Raw genomic sequence first — 17,275 nt, forward strand, 5'->3', positions numbered from 1 at the left:
TGTCTTGTCAACAAGATGTCTCAACTCCTGTATTCAATGTTCTGACCAACCAAGCATGCCGAATGCCTTCTTCACCAACCTATCACCTGTGATTCCACTTTCAAGGAGCTATGAACATGTGCCCCTAGATCTCTTTGTTCTGGAACTCTCCCCAACACCTTACCATTAACTGAGTAAGTCCTGCTCTGGTTCAATCAAAATATATTGTCCGCACACAATTTTCTCAACAGATTAGATGATATTTTTGCCACTATTGTTAGAACTCCTGCGCCTGGACTTTGAATATAACTGGTTTGATGTAGAGAAGTGTGAAAGAGAAGTGGATTAAATAAGCATCTTGATTAAGTTGATTGGCCGTGCTAAGTTGCCCCTCAGTGTCAGGGGGATTAACAGAGCCCTTTGTTTTTGTGGCAATGGCTCATCTTTCATTCCCTCACCCTACAGTATAAATATCTCCCACTTTCTATGCCTTTTAGCTTTGACAAAGGGTCATCTGGACTCGAAACGTCAGCTCTTTTCTCTCCTTACAGATGCTGCCAGACCTGCTGAGATTTTCCAACATTTTCTTTTTTGATTTCAGATTCCAGCATCTGTAATAATTTGCTTTTATCCAATCCTTAAACTTCTTTGTTTTTCCCTCGCCTCCCGCCCTCCCACCATTTAGAAAACACTGTGATCTATCTTTCTTAGGTCCAAAACAGATGATCAAACATTTCCCCCCATTGATCTCCATCTGTCAAGATTTACCTCTCATTTAATCTGTTATTGCAACTTTCTGCTCCCATCATCACTCATATGAGCTTATGTTATGTCATCAGCAAACTTGGATGTGGCTCTGTATTCTTTCATCTAAGACAATTTGTAAGTATGATTACAAGCTGAGGTCCCAATACAGATTCCTGAGGACAATGCCAGTCAGATCCTACCAATTTGAGCACATGCTGATTTGCTGGAACTTTGCCCTGCCCGTTACATGAATTGGAGGGGGTGAGAGGCGGGGTATAGAAAGGTCCGTTGACATGGGTTGGGATTTTATGGCTTCGGGATGAGCGAGGCCATAAAATCCTGCTCATTATCTCCATTTGCCTTTTATCTCCTAACCAATTCCCCACCCACGTCAATAGGTTGTCTCCAATTCCAAGCACTCATTACTGTTAACAAACGCTTGTGTAGAGCAAATGTCTTTCAACAGCCCGTATAATGGACATCCAGAGACACATGCAAAAGTGAGGCGACTTCTTGCAAGCTGTGCCCAGCACACCTTCTAATTCTATATTTTACTCTTGTTCTATGCTTCTAAAACTTCATTCTAATTCCTTTAAACTCTTTACACCCTAGCTATGGGTGCATTCCGCACTCTCTCGTTTCCTTCACTGTGTACCATATGCTTTGCCTGTATTGCAGGCAAGAAACAGTACTTTTCTCTGTGTACTAATACATGTTGTGGATACACTGCATCATAAACACTGTATACTAATACAAGTTGTGGATACACTGTAACATATTCACTGTATACTAATACATGTGGCAGTAATAAACCAAACCAAACCATCTCATCAACCATATTAGCCACATCCTCAAAAAATTCAACAATATTTACAATACGCAATTTACTCTTTACAAATTCATATCGGATCAGTTCATAGTTGTCCAAGTGGTCACTCAATCTGTTCCTAAGAACAGATTCTAATAACTACCCCCACAGCAGACAATAGATGAATCTGCCTATAATTTCCTAATGTGTCTCTACCTTTCTCAATTGATGGCGCATTAGTGGTAGGATGACTTAGCAATATATTTGGGCTTTGTAGATAAGGGAAATGCTAACGAAATCCTGATATAAGTTCACATTAGAATCATTTCTTTATGCTCATTTTTAAATAAGTTATAGAAACATAGAAGATAGGATTAATTAATTTAAGGCATGCTCTGGGACACATCACAGTGTCCAAGAACATGTAATGATCGGCTGTAAATATAGAACCATAGAAGATAGGAGCAGGAGGAGGCCATTAGGCCCTTTGAACCTGCTCTGCCATTTATCATGATTGTGGCTGATCATCCAACTCAATAGCCTAATCCAATAGTTTTCTTCCCATAACCTTTGATCCTATTTGCCCCAAATGCTATATCCAGTCAACTCTTGAATGCATTCAATGTTTTGGCATCAACTACTTCCTGTGGTAATGATTTCCACAGGCTCACCACTCTTTGGGTGAAGAAATGTCTCCTCAACTCCCTCCTAAATGGTCTACCTGAGTCCTCAGACTGTGACCCCTGCTTCTGGACACCCCCACCATTGGGAACATCCTCCCTGCATCTACGCTGTCTGGTCCTGTTAGAATTTTATAAGCATCTATGAGATCCCCTTTCATTCATCTGAACTCCAATGAAAACAATCTTAATCTAGTCAACCTCCCCTCATTTATCAGTCCCACCATACCAGTAAACCTTCACTGCACTCCCTCGAGAGCAAGGACATCCTCCCCCAGAATAGGAGACCAAAGCTGCACACAATATTCTCAGTGTGGCCTCATCAAGGTCCTGTGTAACTGCAACAACACATCGCTGCTCCTGAACTCAAATCCTCTCACATTGAAGGCCAACATACCATTTGCCTTTTTTACTGTCTGTAGTGTAGAATGGTGATATATTTTAAGGGAAGATGTTTACAAAGTAACAAAAGAAAGATTGCATTTAAATAATGTCATTCACTGTCTCAGGATATTCCAAGGCACTTTACAGACAATGAAGTACTTTTGAAGTGTTGTAATGTTGTGTAACATGACAACTAATTTGCATACAATAGTAATGAAATAATGAGCAGATAATCAGTTTGTCAGAAGTTGATTGAAAGATAAATCTTAGCCATAACAAGCAGGGAGAACTGTTGTTTTTAAAATTGTGCCATATTTAGCCCACCTGAGAGACCAGATAAAGTTTATTTATTAGTGTCACAATTAGGCTTACATTAACACTGCATTGAAGTTACGGTGTAAATCCTCCAGTTGCCTGTTCAGGTACACTGAGGGAGAATTTAACATGGCCAATGCACCTAACCAGCTCATCTAGGGGAATTTCACAATAACTTCATTACAGTGTTAATGTAAGCCTTACTTGTGACTAATAAATAAACTTTATTTTTCGGACTGTGGGAGGAAATTATTGCATGCGGAAGAAACCCACGCAGACATGGGGAGAACATGCAGACTCCATATTGACAGTGACCCAAGCGGGCAATCAAACCCAGGTCCTTTCTCAGTGTGAGACAGAGTGCTAACCGCTGTGACACCGTGCCGCCCAGGAAGGCTTTGGGTATTGATCTCTTGTGAAGGGTAGTGCCTTCCACAGTCCAGGATGCCCTTGGTTTAGCAGAAGCCACTAAAGATCTGCTTCCTGCTCATTTTGCGGCTGGATAAAAGAAGGTGACTGACAGATAGGGAAACCAGTCAGGTTGCTCTGCTCAGGCCTTGGGTAGGAAAGGCAGACCCTCATGGGTCCCCTCTTCTGATTGTGTCCCCCATTGGGTGCTCCCTCTTCTGACCTTTGGAACCCGAACTCCCAACCCTAGCTGTCCCAAACCCCTCCATCAGTCTCCTATGTGAGTCTCCCACCCTTATCTGGTCTGGGCGACTGGCGTTAGAAAATGGAGACTGCCTGCAGTCCCAACAGTGACCATTGTTCCTGATGGTGATGCTGGGACTACAGAGTTGGAAGCCAATCACATGGATCAACAGCTCTCTGAGGCAGCACTTCCTCCTGAGTGTTTGATTTTAAATTGAATAATACTTCCTTCTGGATGTATCACAGCTTGGTATGGGCTCCTGCTCCGTCCAAGACCGCAAGAAACTACAAAGGTTGTGGATGAAACCCAGTCCATCACGCAAACCAACCTCCCACCTACTGGCACTGTCTACACTTCTCGCTGCCTTGGAAAAGCAAGGACCCCACGTACCCCGGACATACTTTCTTCCCATCTTCTTCCATCCAGAAAAAGATCCAGAAGTCTGAAGTCACACACCGATTCAAAAACAGCTTCTTCCCTTCTGCCATCAGACTTTTGAATGGACCTACCTTGCATTAAGTTGATCTTTCTCTGCACCCTAGCTATGACTGTAACACTACATTCTGCACTCTCAACTTTCCTTCTCTATTAAAAGTATGCTTTGTCTATATAGCATGTAAAAAAAATACACCCTAGCTATGACTGTAACACTACATTCTGCACTCTCACCTTTCCTTCTCTATGAACAGTATGCTTTGTCTGTATGGCGTGGAAGGAACAATACTTTTCACTGCATACTAACGTGACAGGAATTAATCAAATCAAACCAAAAACTTCCATTAAAACAATAACTAGCATTTATTTAATGTTTAGTTAGAAAATCATTACAAGGTGCTTTACAGAAGTGTAATCAGACATAAATAAATGCTGAAATTAAAAAGAGATATTGGGTAGGATGACCAAAGCTTGGCCGTAAAGGTGTGTTTTATCAAGGATCACAGTGGAGATGGAAAAACTGAGGTATTTGAGGATTTGAGAGGAAATTGATGAGCACTCAGTGCCACTTCCCAGCCTTCTCCTCATAGCCCTTCACACTTTGCATTTTCAGACGGGGCAGCACGGTGGCACAGTGGTTAGCACTGCTGCCTCACTGCGCCAAGGAACCTGGTTCACTTCCCAGCTTGGGGGTTTGTCTGTGTAGAGTTTGCACATTCTCCCTGTGTCTGCATGGGTTTCTTCTGGGTGCACCAGTTTCCTCCCACAGCCCAAAGATGTGTGAGTTAGGTGGATTGGCCATGCTAAGTTGCCCCTTAATGCCAGGGGGATTAGCACTGTAAATGCATGGGGTTATGGGGAAAAGGACCTGGATGGGATTGTGGTTGGTGCAGACTCGATGGGTTGAATGGCCTCCTTCTGCACCGTTGATTCGATGAACAATTCATCTTGAATACTTGAACTGACCCTGCCTCCACTGCACTCTTGAGCAATAGATTCCAAATCCTAACCACTAGCTATGTGAAAAACATTTTTCTAATGTCGTCATTGCTTCTTTCACCAATTATCTTAGATGTGTGCTCTCTTGCTCTTAATGGGAAAAAATTTTCTTATTTACGCTGTCCAGATTCCTCATGATTTTGATTATTTCCATTAAATCTCCTTTCAACCCCCTCTTCTCCAAGGAAAACAGTCCCAACTTCTCCAATCTATCCACCTGAGGATTAGAATTTTAAATTGGAAGCATTGATGGATCAGGAGTCAATAAGGGTGGTGAAGCTATTGGGGCAGAAACAGCCGGAGAATTTATAACTGAAAAAGGAAACAATGGTTTCCTTTCTCTTATTTCTCTTGATGCAGACTCCCCCTGCTGATATAAATGTGTATGGGAGCATTGAGTGAACAACTAACAAGGTTAGTCGTGGCACAAATCAATTCCTGCCTCCCAGATTGCCTGGATCCATTACAGTTCACTTATCACCGCAACAGGTCCACAGCAGATACCATCTCCCTGACCCTACCCTCAACCCTGAAAAACCTAGATAACAAAGGCACCAATGTCAGACTCCTATTTATGGAATACAGCTCAGCCTTTAACACCATTATTCTGATGAGACTCATCTCCAAACTTTGTTTTTTTGGCTTGGCTCCTCCCTCTGCAACAGGATCTTCCTCGATTTCCTAACCCATAGATTGCCTAAGGATAGGCAACAATATTTCCTTCACAATCACCCAGAATGCCGATACCCCACAAGGCTGTGTCCTTAGCCCCTTACCACAGCCCTTATACATCTTCGACTGTGTGGCCAAATTCTGCTCCAACTCGATTTTCAAGTTTGCTGATGACATTACTGAGGTGGGTCTGATCTCAAACAATGACGAGACAGGGTAGAGGAATGAGTTGGAGAATCTGGTGAACTGGTGTAATGACAATAACCTTCCTTCAACAAAACGAAGGAGATAGTCATTGACTTCAGGAAGCGTAGCGAAGGGCATATCCCTGTCAACATCAATGAGGATGAAGTAAAAATGATTGAGAGCCTCAAGTTTTTAGGTGTCCAGATCACCAACAACCTATCCTGGTTCCTTCATGCCAATGCCTCTACTTTCTCATGAGACTAAGGAAATTTGGTATGGGCACTACATTCTCATCAACTTCTACGGATGCACCATAGAAAGCATTATTTCTGGTTGTATCACAGCTTGGTATGGCTCCTGCTCTGTCCAAGACCGCAAGAAACGAGAAAGGATTGTGAATGAAGTCCAGTCTATCACACAAACCAGCCTCCCACCCATTGACACTGACTACACTTCCTCCTGTTTCGGAAAAGCAGCCAACATAATTAAGGACACCACGTACCAGGAACATTCTCTCTTCCACCTTCTTCTGTCGGGAAAAAGGTACAAAATTCTGAGATCACGTACCCACTGACTCTTCTTCCCCGCTGCCACCAGATGTTTGAATGAACCTATCTTGCATTAAATTGGTGTTTCTCTACACCTTTGCTATGATAGTAGCACTACATTCTGCACTCTCTCCTTTCCTTCCCGATGAACAATATGCTTTGGCTGCAACGCGTACAAGAAACAATGCTTTTCACTATATACTAATATAGGTGACAATAATAAATCAAATCAAATCAAATGTACATTACAATCTTCAATACGCCACAGGGGTCAGCAAGGACGTGGATGATGGATGAGTGATGGATACAGTATTAGTTAGTTTCTATATTTCTACATTAGGTATAGCTCTTGGGACTAAAAGGATTGAGGGAAATGGGGGAAGGGAGAATCAGGATATTGAATTCAATGATCAGCGATGATCAAATGTGTGGTGGAGAAGGTTCGAAGGGCCAAATGGTTTTCTTCTGCTTCTAGTTTCTATGTTTTTATTGGGAAAGCAAAGGTAGTTTTAAGGGATTATGTAGAGGTAAACATTAGAAATAAGATATAGTTGAATTTAATGCTTCTGTGCCTAGAAAGGACCTATAGTTAGGTTCATGTTGGACACACGTGTTTGTGTGTTTGGGAGTTGGTTAAGTTTTGACTATGTTTTCATTGTGCTTAGAGAGGGCTATGGAGAGGAAAATAAATAAAAAACACGTGGATGTTGCTTAGCAACTGGGGGTACTTGTAAAATAAAAAGAGCTTTCCTTTGTTCTTAGTTTTTGAATGGAAGCTGGAGAAGTTGGAGACAGAGAGAGAGCGAGAAGACAGCTCTCACAGCCCTGCTAACAGCAATTAGTTTAGAAGGCTAGAGAGGGAACATCTCAATTTTGTTATATAAAAAAAATACAATGGCATAATGGTGGCCACAGGGGATTTGAAAATATCAGGGGCCAATGTAGGTCCATGGGAAGAACCAAAGAAATGTAATTGGACAATTAGAATAATAGAACCCTGCACTGCAGAAGGAGGCCATTCAGCTCAGCAATGACTACAATCCCACCCAGGCCCTATCCCCATAACCCCATGCATTTACCCTAGCTAGTCCCCCGCCACTAAGGGGAAATTTAGCATGGCCAATCCATTTAACCCGCACATTTTTGGATTGTGGGAGGAAACGGGAGTGACCAGAGGAAACCCACGCAGACCTGGGAAAAACGTGCAAACTCCACACAGACAGTGAACCAAACCGGGAATCGAACCCAGGCCTCGCAGTAAGGCAGCTGTGCTGACCACTGTGCTGCTGTGCCACCCTTCAGGTCAGATGAACCATTCGATGAACACTGTGGAAATTCACCAGTGAAATATTTATTTGGAGCTAACAACTGGGACAGTTTAATTCAGTTACTTAAAATAAATTCGAGACCATTTTTGTCATTGTCATCCACTATTACCTGGTCTGGTCTCTTATGCCATAAATTCTAATCCACAAATCTAATTTGAAACGTGGAGTTTTTTTTTAACTGTGGTTGTAATTTCATTGAAACAAAAAGCTCCATTTCCCTGAGTGATTGAACTGACTTGACTCCTGGGTTTTGTATACATACCAGCGCGGCGTCTGTGTTTATGCGTAGCCTTCTGAAACTCTCCTGCAGGTTATTATGTGATTCACTGGTAAAATTTAATGCTTTTGTTTTCCGTAAAATTTCGCAAACCTAATAAAAATGAAGAAAGGCCGTTAGCTGTGAAATGGAGACACATTCCCCTAGATAGCTGCCAGTCATAGAAACCACACATATAAAAGGAGAGATTTTCTGCTTCAGGACTTGCTGGGAGCAGATATTGGGAAAATGTGCAAATCCAGCCTGTGATTTTTTAAAAAAAATCTATTAACACTAATCAACAACAAAAAAACACAGGCTTGTGGCTGACAATTTCCCCAAATACACTCCAGGAAACTTGCAGTCGGAAATCTCACCCACTCCTACTGATTGAATTATTTTCATTGTGGGATATATGTCCTGAATTGACACTTGCTAGCTCAGAGCATCGCATCAGGAAATGAGGCTGCCAGATTAGTATCCCATTGGGGTAATCTCAGGATCATACTGTGTGTGTTCCTCAGAGCTGGTGTCGAAGGAAAAAGAGACGCAGCAGAATAATCAAATGTAAACTCTAGATGGCGTTTCCTCGACCCACACTCGAATGGAGCTTTTATAGTTCAAAAACAAATCATGGCATTTTTGAATCGTACAACACAGAAAGAGGCCACTCGGCCCATCATTTTTAAACATTGCTTTCTTAAATGCGGGCCAAAGAACGAGCCACCCACCCACTTCCCAGCATTTGATCTGAAGCCCTGTAGGTTTTTTTTTTAAGTTTATTTATTAGTGTCACAAGTAGGTTCACATTAACACTGCAGTGAAGTTACTGTGAAAATCCCCTACGTTGATGCGCCTATCCATTTAAATAGTTTGGGTTTCTCCTCTGTCACCCTCTCAGGCAGTGAGATCCAGAACCACACAACTCTCTGGCTGAAGAAAAGGTTTTGTCACCCCTCTAATCTCTAATGCCTCACCTCCCCTCACCTCCCTTCTAATGTCGGTGGGGACTCGATGGGCCGAAGGGCCTCTCCTGTGCTGTATGATCCTATGATTCTGTAATCTTCCTACCAACACTTTAAAATCTTTGCCCCCTAGTCACTAACCTCTCTGCTGAAGTACATAGACCCTCCCCATACACTCTATCCCAGCCCCTGGCAATTTTGCACATTACAATCAAATCTCCCCTCAGCCTTCGCTGTTCCAAAATGGGCAAAACTAGAATAAAGATCAGAGCAATGACATGCTGACTACCTCCCACCCCCGCCCCACCACTTGTTGTCTCTTCAAAAGGAAATTAGTATCATTTTTTGATTTGCCTGTTTAATACAGTAAGAAATCTCACAACACCAGGTTAAAGTCCAATAGGTTTATTTGGTAGCACAAGCCACTAGCTTTCGGAGCACTGTCCCTTCATCAGGTGAGGGGAGTTCTGTTCATAAACAGGGCACATATAAACACAAACTCAATCTACAAGATAATAGTTGGAATGCGAATCTTTACAGGTAATCAAGTCTTAAAGGTACAGACAATGTGAGTGGAGAGAGGGTTAAGCACAGGTTAAAGAGATGTGTATTGTCTCCAGCCAGGACAGTTAGAGAGATTTTGCAAGCCCAGGCAAGTTGTGGGGATTACAGATAGTGTGACATGAACCCAAGACCCCGGTTGAGGTCATCCTCATGTGTGTGGAACTTGGCTATCAGTTTCCGCTCACGTGGTGATGGGACAGTGCTCTGAGACCTTCTGGCTTGTGCTGCCAAATGAACCTATTGGACTTTAACTTGGTGTTGTTTTAACTTGATGGTGTTGTAAGCACTTACTGTGCTTACCCCAGTCCAACACCAGCATCTCCACATTGTGTTTAATGCAGAATTGATGGGTGATCAATAATTTATACTCCCGTAATCACTAAGATCTTCAAATCATGGCGTGCAATACTAGCAGTGAACCACACTTGTCTGAAATTCCTCTCCCTGCTATTTTAATGGTGCCAATCTATTTAAAATATAAACATATACTTAGGTGAAGGAGTATGCCTTTCAGCTCTTGAGTCTGATGGCTGACCTGGTTGTGATCTCAACCCCACTCTCCTGTCTGTCTCTAATAACTGTTGACTCCTTGTTCATCGAAAATGTAACTCAACCTTGAATAAATTATAGATGGCACGGTGGCACTGCTGCCTCAAAGCTCCAGGGACCCAAGTTCGATTCTGGCCTTGGGTCACTGTATTGTGTGGCGTTTGCAAGTTCTCCCCGTATCTGGGTGCGTTGCCTCCGGTGCTCCAGTTTCCTCCCACAGTCCAAAGGAAATGCTGGTTAGAGACATTGGCCATGCTAAATTCTCCCTTGGTGTAACTGAACAAGTGCCAAAGTGTGGCAACTCAGGGATTTCCAAAGATGTGCGGGTTAGATGGATTGGCCATGCTAAATTGCCCCTTAGCATCCCAAGATGTGTAGGTTAGATGGATTAGCCATGGTAGATGTGTAGGGTTATAGGGATAAGGTGGGGGAGAGGGCATGGATATGCTACTCTGTCACAGAGTCATTGCTGACTTAATGGGCCAAACATTCTCCATCTGCACTATTGGAATTCTATTCTATGAAATTCAATGACCCAAGTTCCATTTAGCTCTGAAGAAGAGAATTCCACTCATGGAGAAATAAATTCTCCTCAACTCTGACTTATTCCTAAAATGTGTCCCCTCGTTCCAGTCTCCCCAATAAGAGGAAACATCCTCTGAATATCCAACCTATCAAGTCTCCTCAGGATCTTATACGTTTCAGTAAAATCACCCATCATTTCCCTGAACTCAATGGTGTAGGCCCAACATTCTTCATCAGATATGCTCCTCATCCCAGGAAAGAGTGAATCTTCAATGAACTGCTTTGAATCACTTTTTCAAATAAGAACAGAAGTGTACACAGCGCTCCAGATGTAGTTTAACCAAGACCCTACACAGCTGCAGTGAAATTGGTTTTTGACGGTAGCACAACATGGACTCGTGGTGATAAACAATTATACACCAATGCCTCTACTTTCTTAGGAGGCGAAGGAAATTTGGCTTGTTCGCTACGACTCTCATCAACTTTTACAGATGCACCATAGAAAGCATCCTTTCCGCATGTATCAGTTGGTATGGCTCCTGCTCTGACCAAGCTGCAAGAAACTTCAGAGTCGTAACCGAAGCCCAGTCCATCACGCAAACCAACCTCCCATCCATTGACTCTGTCTACACTTCCAGCTGCCTCGGAAAAGCAGCCAGCATAACTAAGGACCCCACGCACCCCGGACATTCTCTCTTCCACCTTCTTCCGTCAGGAAAAACATACAAAAGTCTGAAGTCATGTACCAACCGACTCAAGAACAGCTTCTTCTCTGCTGCTGTCAGACTTTTGAATGGACCCACCTCGTATTAAATTGACCTTTCCCTACACCCTAGCTTTGGCTGTAACATTACGCTCTGCGCCCTCTCCTTTCCTTGTCTATGAACGATTTTTTTTCTGTGTAGCGCAAGAAGCAATACTTTTCATTGTATGTTAATACATGTGACAATAATAAATCAAATCACCCCCTGCCCCTCTCCCCTCAGGCTTTAGGGCTGAATTTCTGATTCTGCTAATGTTAATACGCAGTATTCCACTGAGTGGAAGCGCAGAAAATCTTCTGTTCTTGAATGCAGAATCAGAGTTTCTATTCCACTGTTTGCATGCATTATAATTTCCAGGCTTGTAAACCTACAAATCTTCATTACAGTAAAAAGTATTACAACAGGGAATCTGGATAACTTCATTAAGATATCAACAGGGCTTTTTAAAATCCAAATCATAATATTTATAGATTGGCACTGCAGGATTTTAGCATAGAGACACAGTCTAAAATACAAAGAACAAAAATCAAAGAAAATTACAGCAGAGCCCATCAGCCCTCCAAGCCTGTACCAGTCATACTGCCAGCTGAACTAAACCCCCTACCCTTACGGGGGTCTATGTCCCTCTATTCCCATCCTTTCTCAAGATGCCTTCTAAAATTCACTATTATGTCAGCTTCCACTATCTCTCCCAGCAGTGGGTTCCAGACACCCACTGACCCACCCTTTGTCCAAAAAACGTGCCTCGTACATCTCTTTTAAACCTTGCCCCTCACAACTTAAACCTGTGCCCCCTAGTAATTCCACCTGGGAAAACGCTTCTGATTACCCACTCTGTCCATACCCCTCATAATTCTGTAGACTTCCATCAGGTCGCCCCTCAACCTCTGTCCTTCCAGTGAGAATTCCGACAGTGCAGAAAAAGGCCATTCGGCCCATCAAGCTGGCACTAACTCTCTGAAAGAGCTTTCTCTGCTGGTTTTAACCCATTTATTTTCCGCTGTTATTTCTTCTAAAATAGCAGCTGAAGAAACTTCAAAGATAACTGTTCATAATATCTTACACCACGGATTAATCTCAGGGACCTTTGTTTCTGGTTCTGATTTGGAGTAGTCATTATTGCAAATAGTTTGTTAATTTCCGAATTGACATTTCAGGAGACATGATTTATAATGGCAGGTACGTACCAAAGGCTTTGTCCGTGGGCTTGACTTCACTTTACTACTCTAAAACACAGAAAGAGTGGTTAAGTTAAAATGCATAATTTGACTGATCATCAGTTTCAAAAAATTTAACCCATTGGACCAGAAGAATGGAGCTTTGTACCACATGTTCCCTGGAGAAAAGAATTCCACTGATGGAAAAAATAAATTCTCAACTCCGACTTATTCTTAAAACGTGTTGCTTAGTTCCAGTCTCCCCAATAAGAGGAAACATCCTCTGACCTGTCAAGTCCCCTCAGGATCTTATACGTTTCAGTAAAATAAGCCTGCGTTTCCCTGAACTCAATGGTGTAGTTCCAACATTTTCTTTATCAGATGTGCCCCTCATCCCAGGAATGAGTGAACCTTCTGTGAACGTTTTAGAAAGTTATAAAATATAAAATTGTCCTAAAAACACAAAAGAAAGTTCCAGGCTGGAATTTTCTGGCCAGTTCACGCCAGTGGGATTCTCCAGACCCCCTGCAGTGACTGGAGGTTTGACTAAGCACCAAATTCTCTGTCCTCTCTGACAATGGCAGCAGGGTGTGAGAGGTACTTTATATCCAGTTTCGCAGCAGTTAAGCATCCAGAGGCGGGGTTCTCTGACCTTGTTCTTCCCCGTCCTGCTGCCGGTGAGAATGGAGAATTTGACGCTCAGGCAAAACTCCTTACACTGCAGCAGTGTTGGAGAATCCCAGGCGTGGACGAGGTCAGAGGTTTCTGACATTGACCTGTGTTGCTGTAACTTAATCTAAAGTTTTCTTTTTGCAGGGAGCTACTCAGAAATGCTTTCAGCAGTAGCACCATTCAAAGATTTATATATATTTTTTGATTTGATTTATTATTGTCACGTTTTAGGATGCAGTGAAAAGCATTGTTTCTCGTGCACTATCCAGAGAAAGCATACCGTTCATAGAGAAGGAAAGGAGAGGGTGCAGAATGAAGTGTTACAGTCATAGTGAGGGTGTAGAGAAAGATCAACTTAATGTGAGGTAAGTCCATTCAAAAGTCTGACAGCAGCAGGGAAGAAGCTGTTCTTGAGTCGGTTGGTGTGTGACCTTAGGCTTTTTCCTGACGGAAGAAGGCAGAGGAGAGAATGTCCGTGGTGTGTGGGGTCCTTAGTTATGTTGGCTGAGGCAGCGGGAAGTGTAGACAGAGTCAATGGATGGGAGGCTGTTGAATTGGCTGAATTAATGGGGATCTCCTCAAATTTAATCAATCTTTCTTGAAGTTTGACTTCTGCTCATAGCAGCAGAGGGTTGGAGCATCATTATATTGTTCCTTTCTAATGGAATCTGGGGCCCGATTCTCCCATCGCGACCCACAATCTTTCTGGCAGGTCCGGTCAGGAGAATTGTGTCGTTGGCCTTTTTCTGGGATTTGCGCGTGCGCTGGGAATGCACGCGCATCTCCCAGAACCGGAGAACCCGGACTCCAGACCATGCTGGAAACCAATGGGAAGGCAGGAAAGTCATTTGAATCTTTTTTTAATATGTTTTGCATGTGATTATCGGGAACTTGTCGGGCCCAATTCTCCCACCCCACCAGGAATTTTTCATTCCAGCAAGGTTTAACATAGCTCCCCACAGTCGGGGAAGTAGCGGGAGACCCTGCCGGAATGATGGGGGAGGCAATTGGAGCCCTCCCAGGGGATCAGGCAGTGGGGGGGGGGTGGTGGTGGTGCCCCCTGAGTAGGGCACCGTGGCAGTGCCAGCTTGTGTCCCCTGCCACTGCCCAAGGGGCAAAGTGCCCACATCCAGAGGGCACCTTGGCACTGCCCACTGGGTATCGAGCAGTGCCAAGGTGGCAGGGCCTATCGTGGGCGTGGCCTAGAGGCAATCAGTGGGGGTGGGAGATCCCACTGCTGGAATGAGGAGGGTGGGAGGATCGCAACTGCTGTGGAGATGGCAGGGGGAGGCGGGCTAGACATCAAGGCACTCCAGGGTGGGGAGGGGGTCAGGGCTGGCCCGGGAATTGTCGTGGGGGCCGTGATCGAGTCACGTGAGGGGCTGGAGGGGCAACACTGCAGGAGTCCCAGGCTGGCCAGCGATTGAGTTGGCCAGAAAACGGGGAGACTGACAGATCAAGGTCACTGCGCTGTGCAGATGTCCGGAGCTGTCAGACTCCAGCATGATTAAGCCCCGCCACCCCGGGTTTCTAATGAGATTCAGGATTGTGATAGCTGCAGTGTACAGGGTGTGGAGATTCAGGTCTGAAGCTGCACTAAAAAAACAGTCAAGGCCTAGAACAATTTTTGCACCAGTTTAGCACTTTTGGATGAATCACCCCTTGGTTTCCAAATCCAGTTTTCCACACACTGCAATGCATATATCTCAGAACAATGCAGTGATCACACTAGTTTTTATGTTTGCAACAGGTTTGATGTACCTTGCTGTAAAATGTCCAGTCCATTATTCAGCTCTTTCTACTGCTTTGTTTACTTTTTCTCTGAGTCCACACCCAGGCATAACCAGTCAAGCACAGTAAGCATCAATTGTAATTAGACTCAGATAATCAAACATGGAATACTACACAAATGGGATACATTTATGGGTGGTATGGTGGCACAGTGGTTAGCACCGCTGCCTCACAGTGTCAGTGACCTGGGTTCAATTCCGACCTCTGGTAACTGTGTGGAGTTTGCACGTTCTCCCCATGCCTGCGTGGGTTTCCTCTGGTTGCTCCGGTGTCCTCCCATGCTCCAAACATGTGTGGATTAAATTGATTGGCCATGCTAAATTGTCTCTTGGTGTCAGAGGGGCTAGCAGTGTAAATGGCTGGCGTTACAGGGATAGGGCCTGAGTGGGATTGTTGTTGGTGCAGGCTTGATGGGCTTCATGGCCTCCTTCTCCACCGTAGGGATTCTATGGTTTATTTGTGAAGAGTGTTCCTTTTGTAGCTGGAAATGTGGTCGGAAATATGACAACTATTGATGTATACAAACAAACAAACTATTGAGGTTCACAAACGTGTACATCCAAATTTGTAACTGCACTGTTGATCATAAAGCAACCCCTAAAGAGGATCTAATGCCACTAAGATGCCACTTCTACAACACGGGTTGGAGGACCACTCACTGTGGCTGCATTCACATTGTAATTGATATCAATGCGAGATAGTCTATCTACTGATGGTCCTAACTGGAGATGGTGTGTGGAGCAAAAACTAAAAATACACTTAAAAGTACAAGCGGAAGGAGAGTTTCCTCTTGAATTTTAAAATGAAACTGCATTCCCGAGCATATAAAAATAGATTTCCCGTTGGAGTTGGCAGTATTGGAATATCTGGATAGCTATCAACATGACACCCTTAGGCTGCCTGAAATGCATAATCCGCAGGGGAGACTTGCTTCAGAATAAGGCAATTTTGCTATCGATTTTTACAAAATATAAGTCCAGAAGTTGGCTGAAATAACAGTAAATTAATGTTTAATGTGTTCACATGACATTCCTCTATTTTTATGCTGCCATTAGCTCACTCACTATAAATAGGTTAGCTCCTGACAGAAGCATGCCATGTGAAGCTATTAAGAATTCTCTGCTAATTATCCAGCACAGCACTAGATGATTTCAATTTTCTTTTTAAGTTATGATGCCATTATTTTCCAAAAAAAAGTCAAGGATAAAATTATTACCAAGCATTTATTTTTAAGGAAACAAGATAAAGTGAAGGGATATATTGTCAGGGACAGATTGAAAGGTTGGTTAATAAAAAAATAAGTTTTATAAGATGTCTCTGAAGGTAGGCTGGCAGGTCACATAATCAAGTGGTTGTCGGAGAGAGTTCCTAAAGGTAGGTCTTTAATGGTTGTAGATCCACCTGGTACATGACATGGAAAGATGGATGACATGGTGGCACGGTGATTAGCACTGCTGCCTCGGACAGCCAGGGATCTGGGTTCGAGTCCCGGCTTGGGTCACTATCTGTGTGGAGTCAGCACATTCTCCCCATGTCTGTGTGGGGTTGCTCCAGCTTCTTCCGACAGTCTGAAAGACTGGTTAGGTGCATTTGCCATGCTAAATTCTCCCTCAGTGCACCCGAACAGGTGCCAGTGTGTGGTAACTAGGGGATTTTCACAGTAATTTCATTGCAGTGTTAATGTAAGCCTACTTGTGACTAATAAATAAACTTTATAGATTTAAACTATGGGTGTACATGCATGATATATAAGTGCAATATGTGTCTGTCCAAGTAAAATCTTATAAGCGTGTAAAGATTTGGCTCTGCCTCTGTCTGGTGCTACTCGATTATCTGAGCATTGCTTCCCAGCCTTTTGGCTAAGTTCGGATCAAGTCCAAGATGGGATGCAATGCCTTATCTTGTCAGCTTGGATCTTGTTTGCCTATTTCTCTCTCTCTGTCTTGAGGACCTCGAATTGGATTTTATATTTGGTTTTTGGAGCAAGCAAGGAATGGATTTGGGTTTGTCTGAACCACTCTGATTGGCTTTGTAACTTAAACGATGGAGTAACAAAAAAAGAAAAAAAAAAGTTCCAGCATTGGAGTCAGAATTACGAAGGATGTGAAAATGAAGGTAGAAATTATAGCTCAGGTTAGATAGGTGAAGTGCATGTGTGAAGACATTTTTAAACAAAGATAGAAGTTTTAACTCAGCGATTTGTGAGGCAGGAAGTTATTTGTGCTTCATAAAGGAAGGGGTCATGGCAAAGTTGAGTTGAGTAGAGCCATAACTGGCTGGAGATGAAAGTGATGTAAAA

The sequence above is a fragment of the Carcharhinus amblyrhynchos genome, chromosome 26 (assembly GCF_965287045.1).
Source record: "Carcharhinus amblyrhynchos chromosome 26, sCarAmb.v2.hapA, whole genome shotgun sequence".
Classification (NCBI taxonomy): Eukaryota; Metazoa; Chordata; class Chondrichthyes; order Carcharhiniformes; family Carcharhinidae; genus Carcharhinus; species Carcharhinus amblyrhynchos.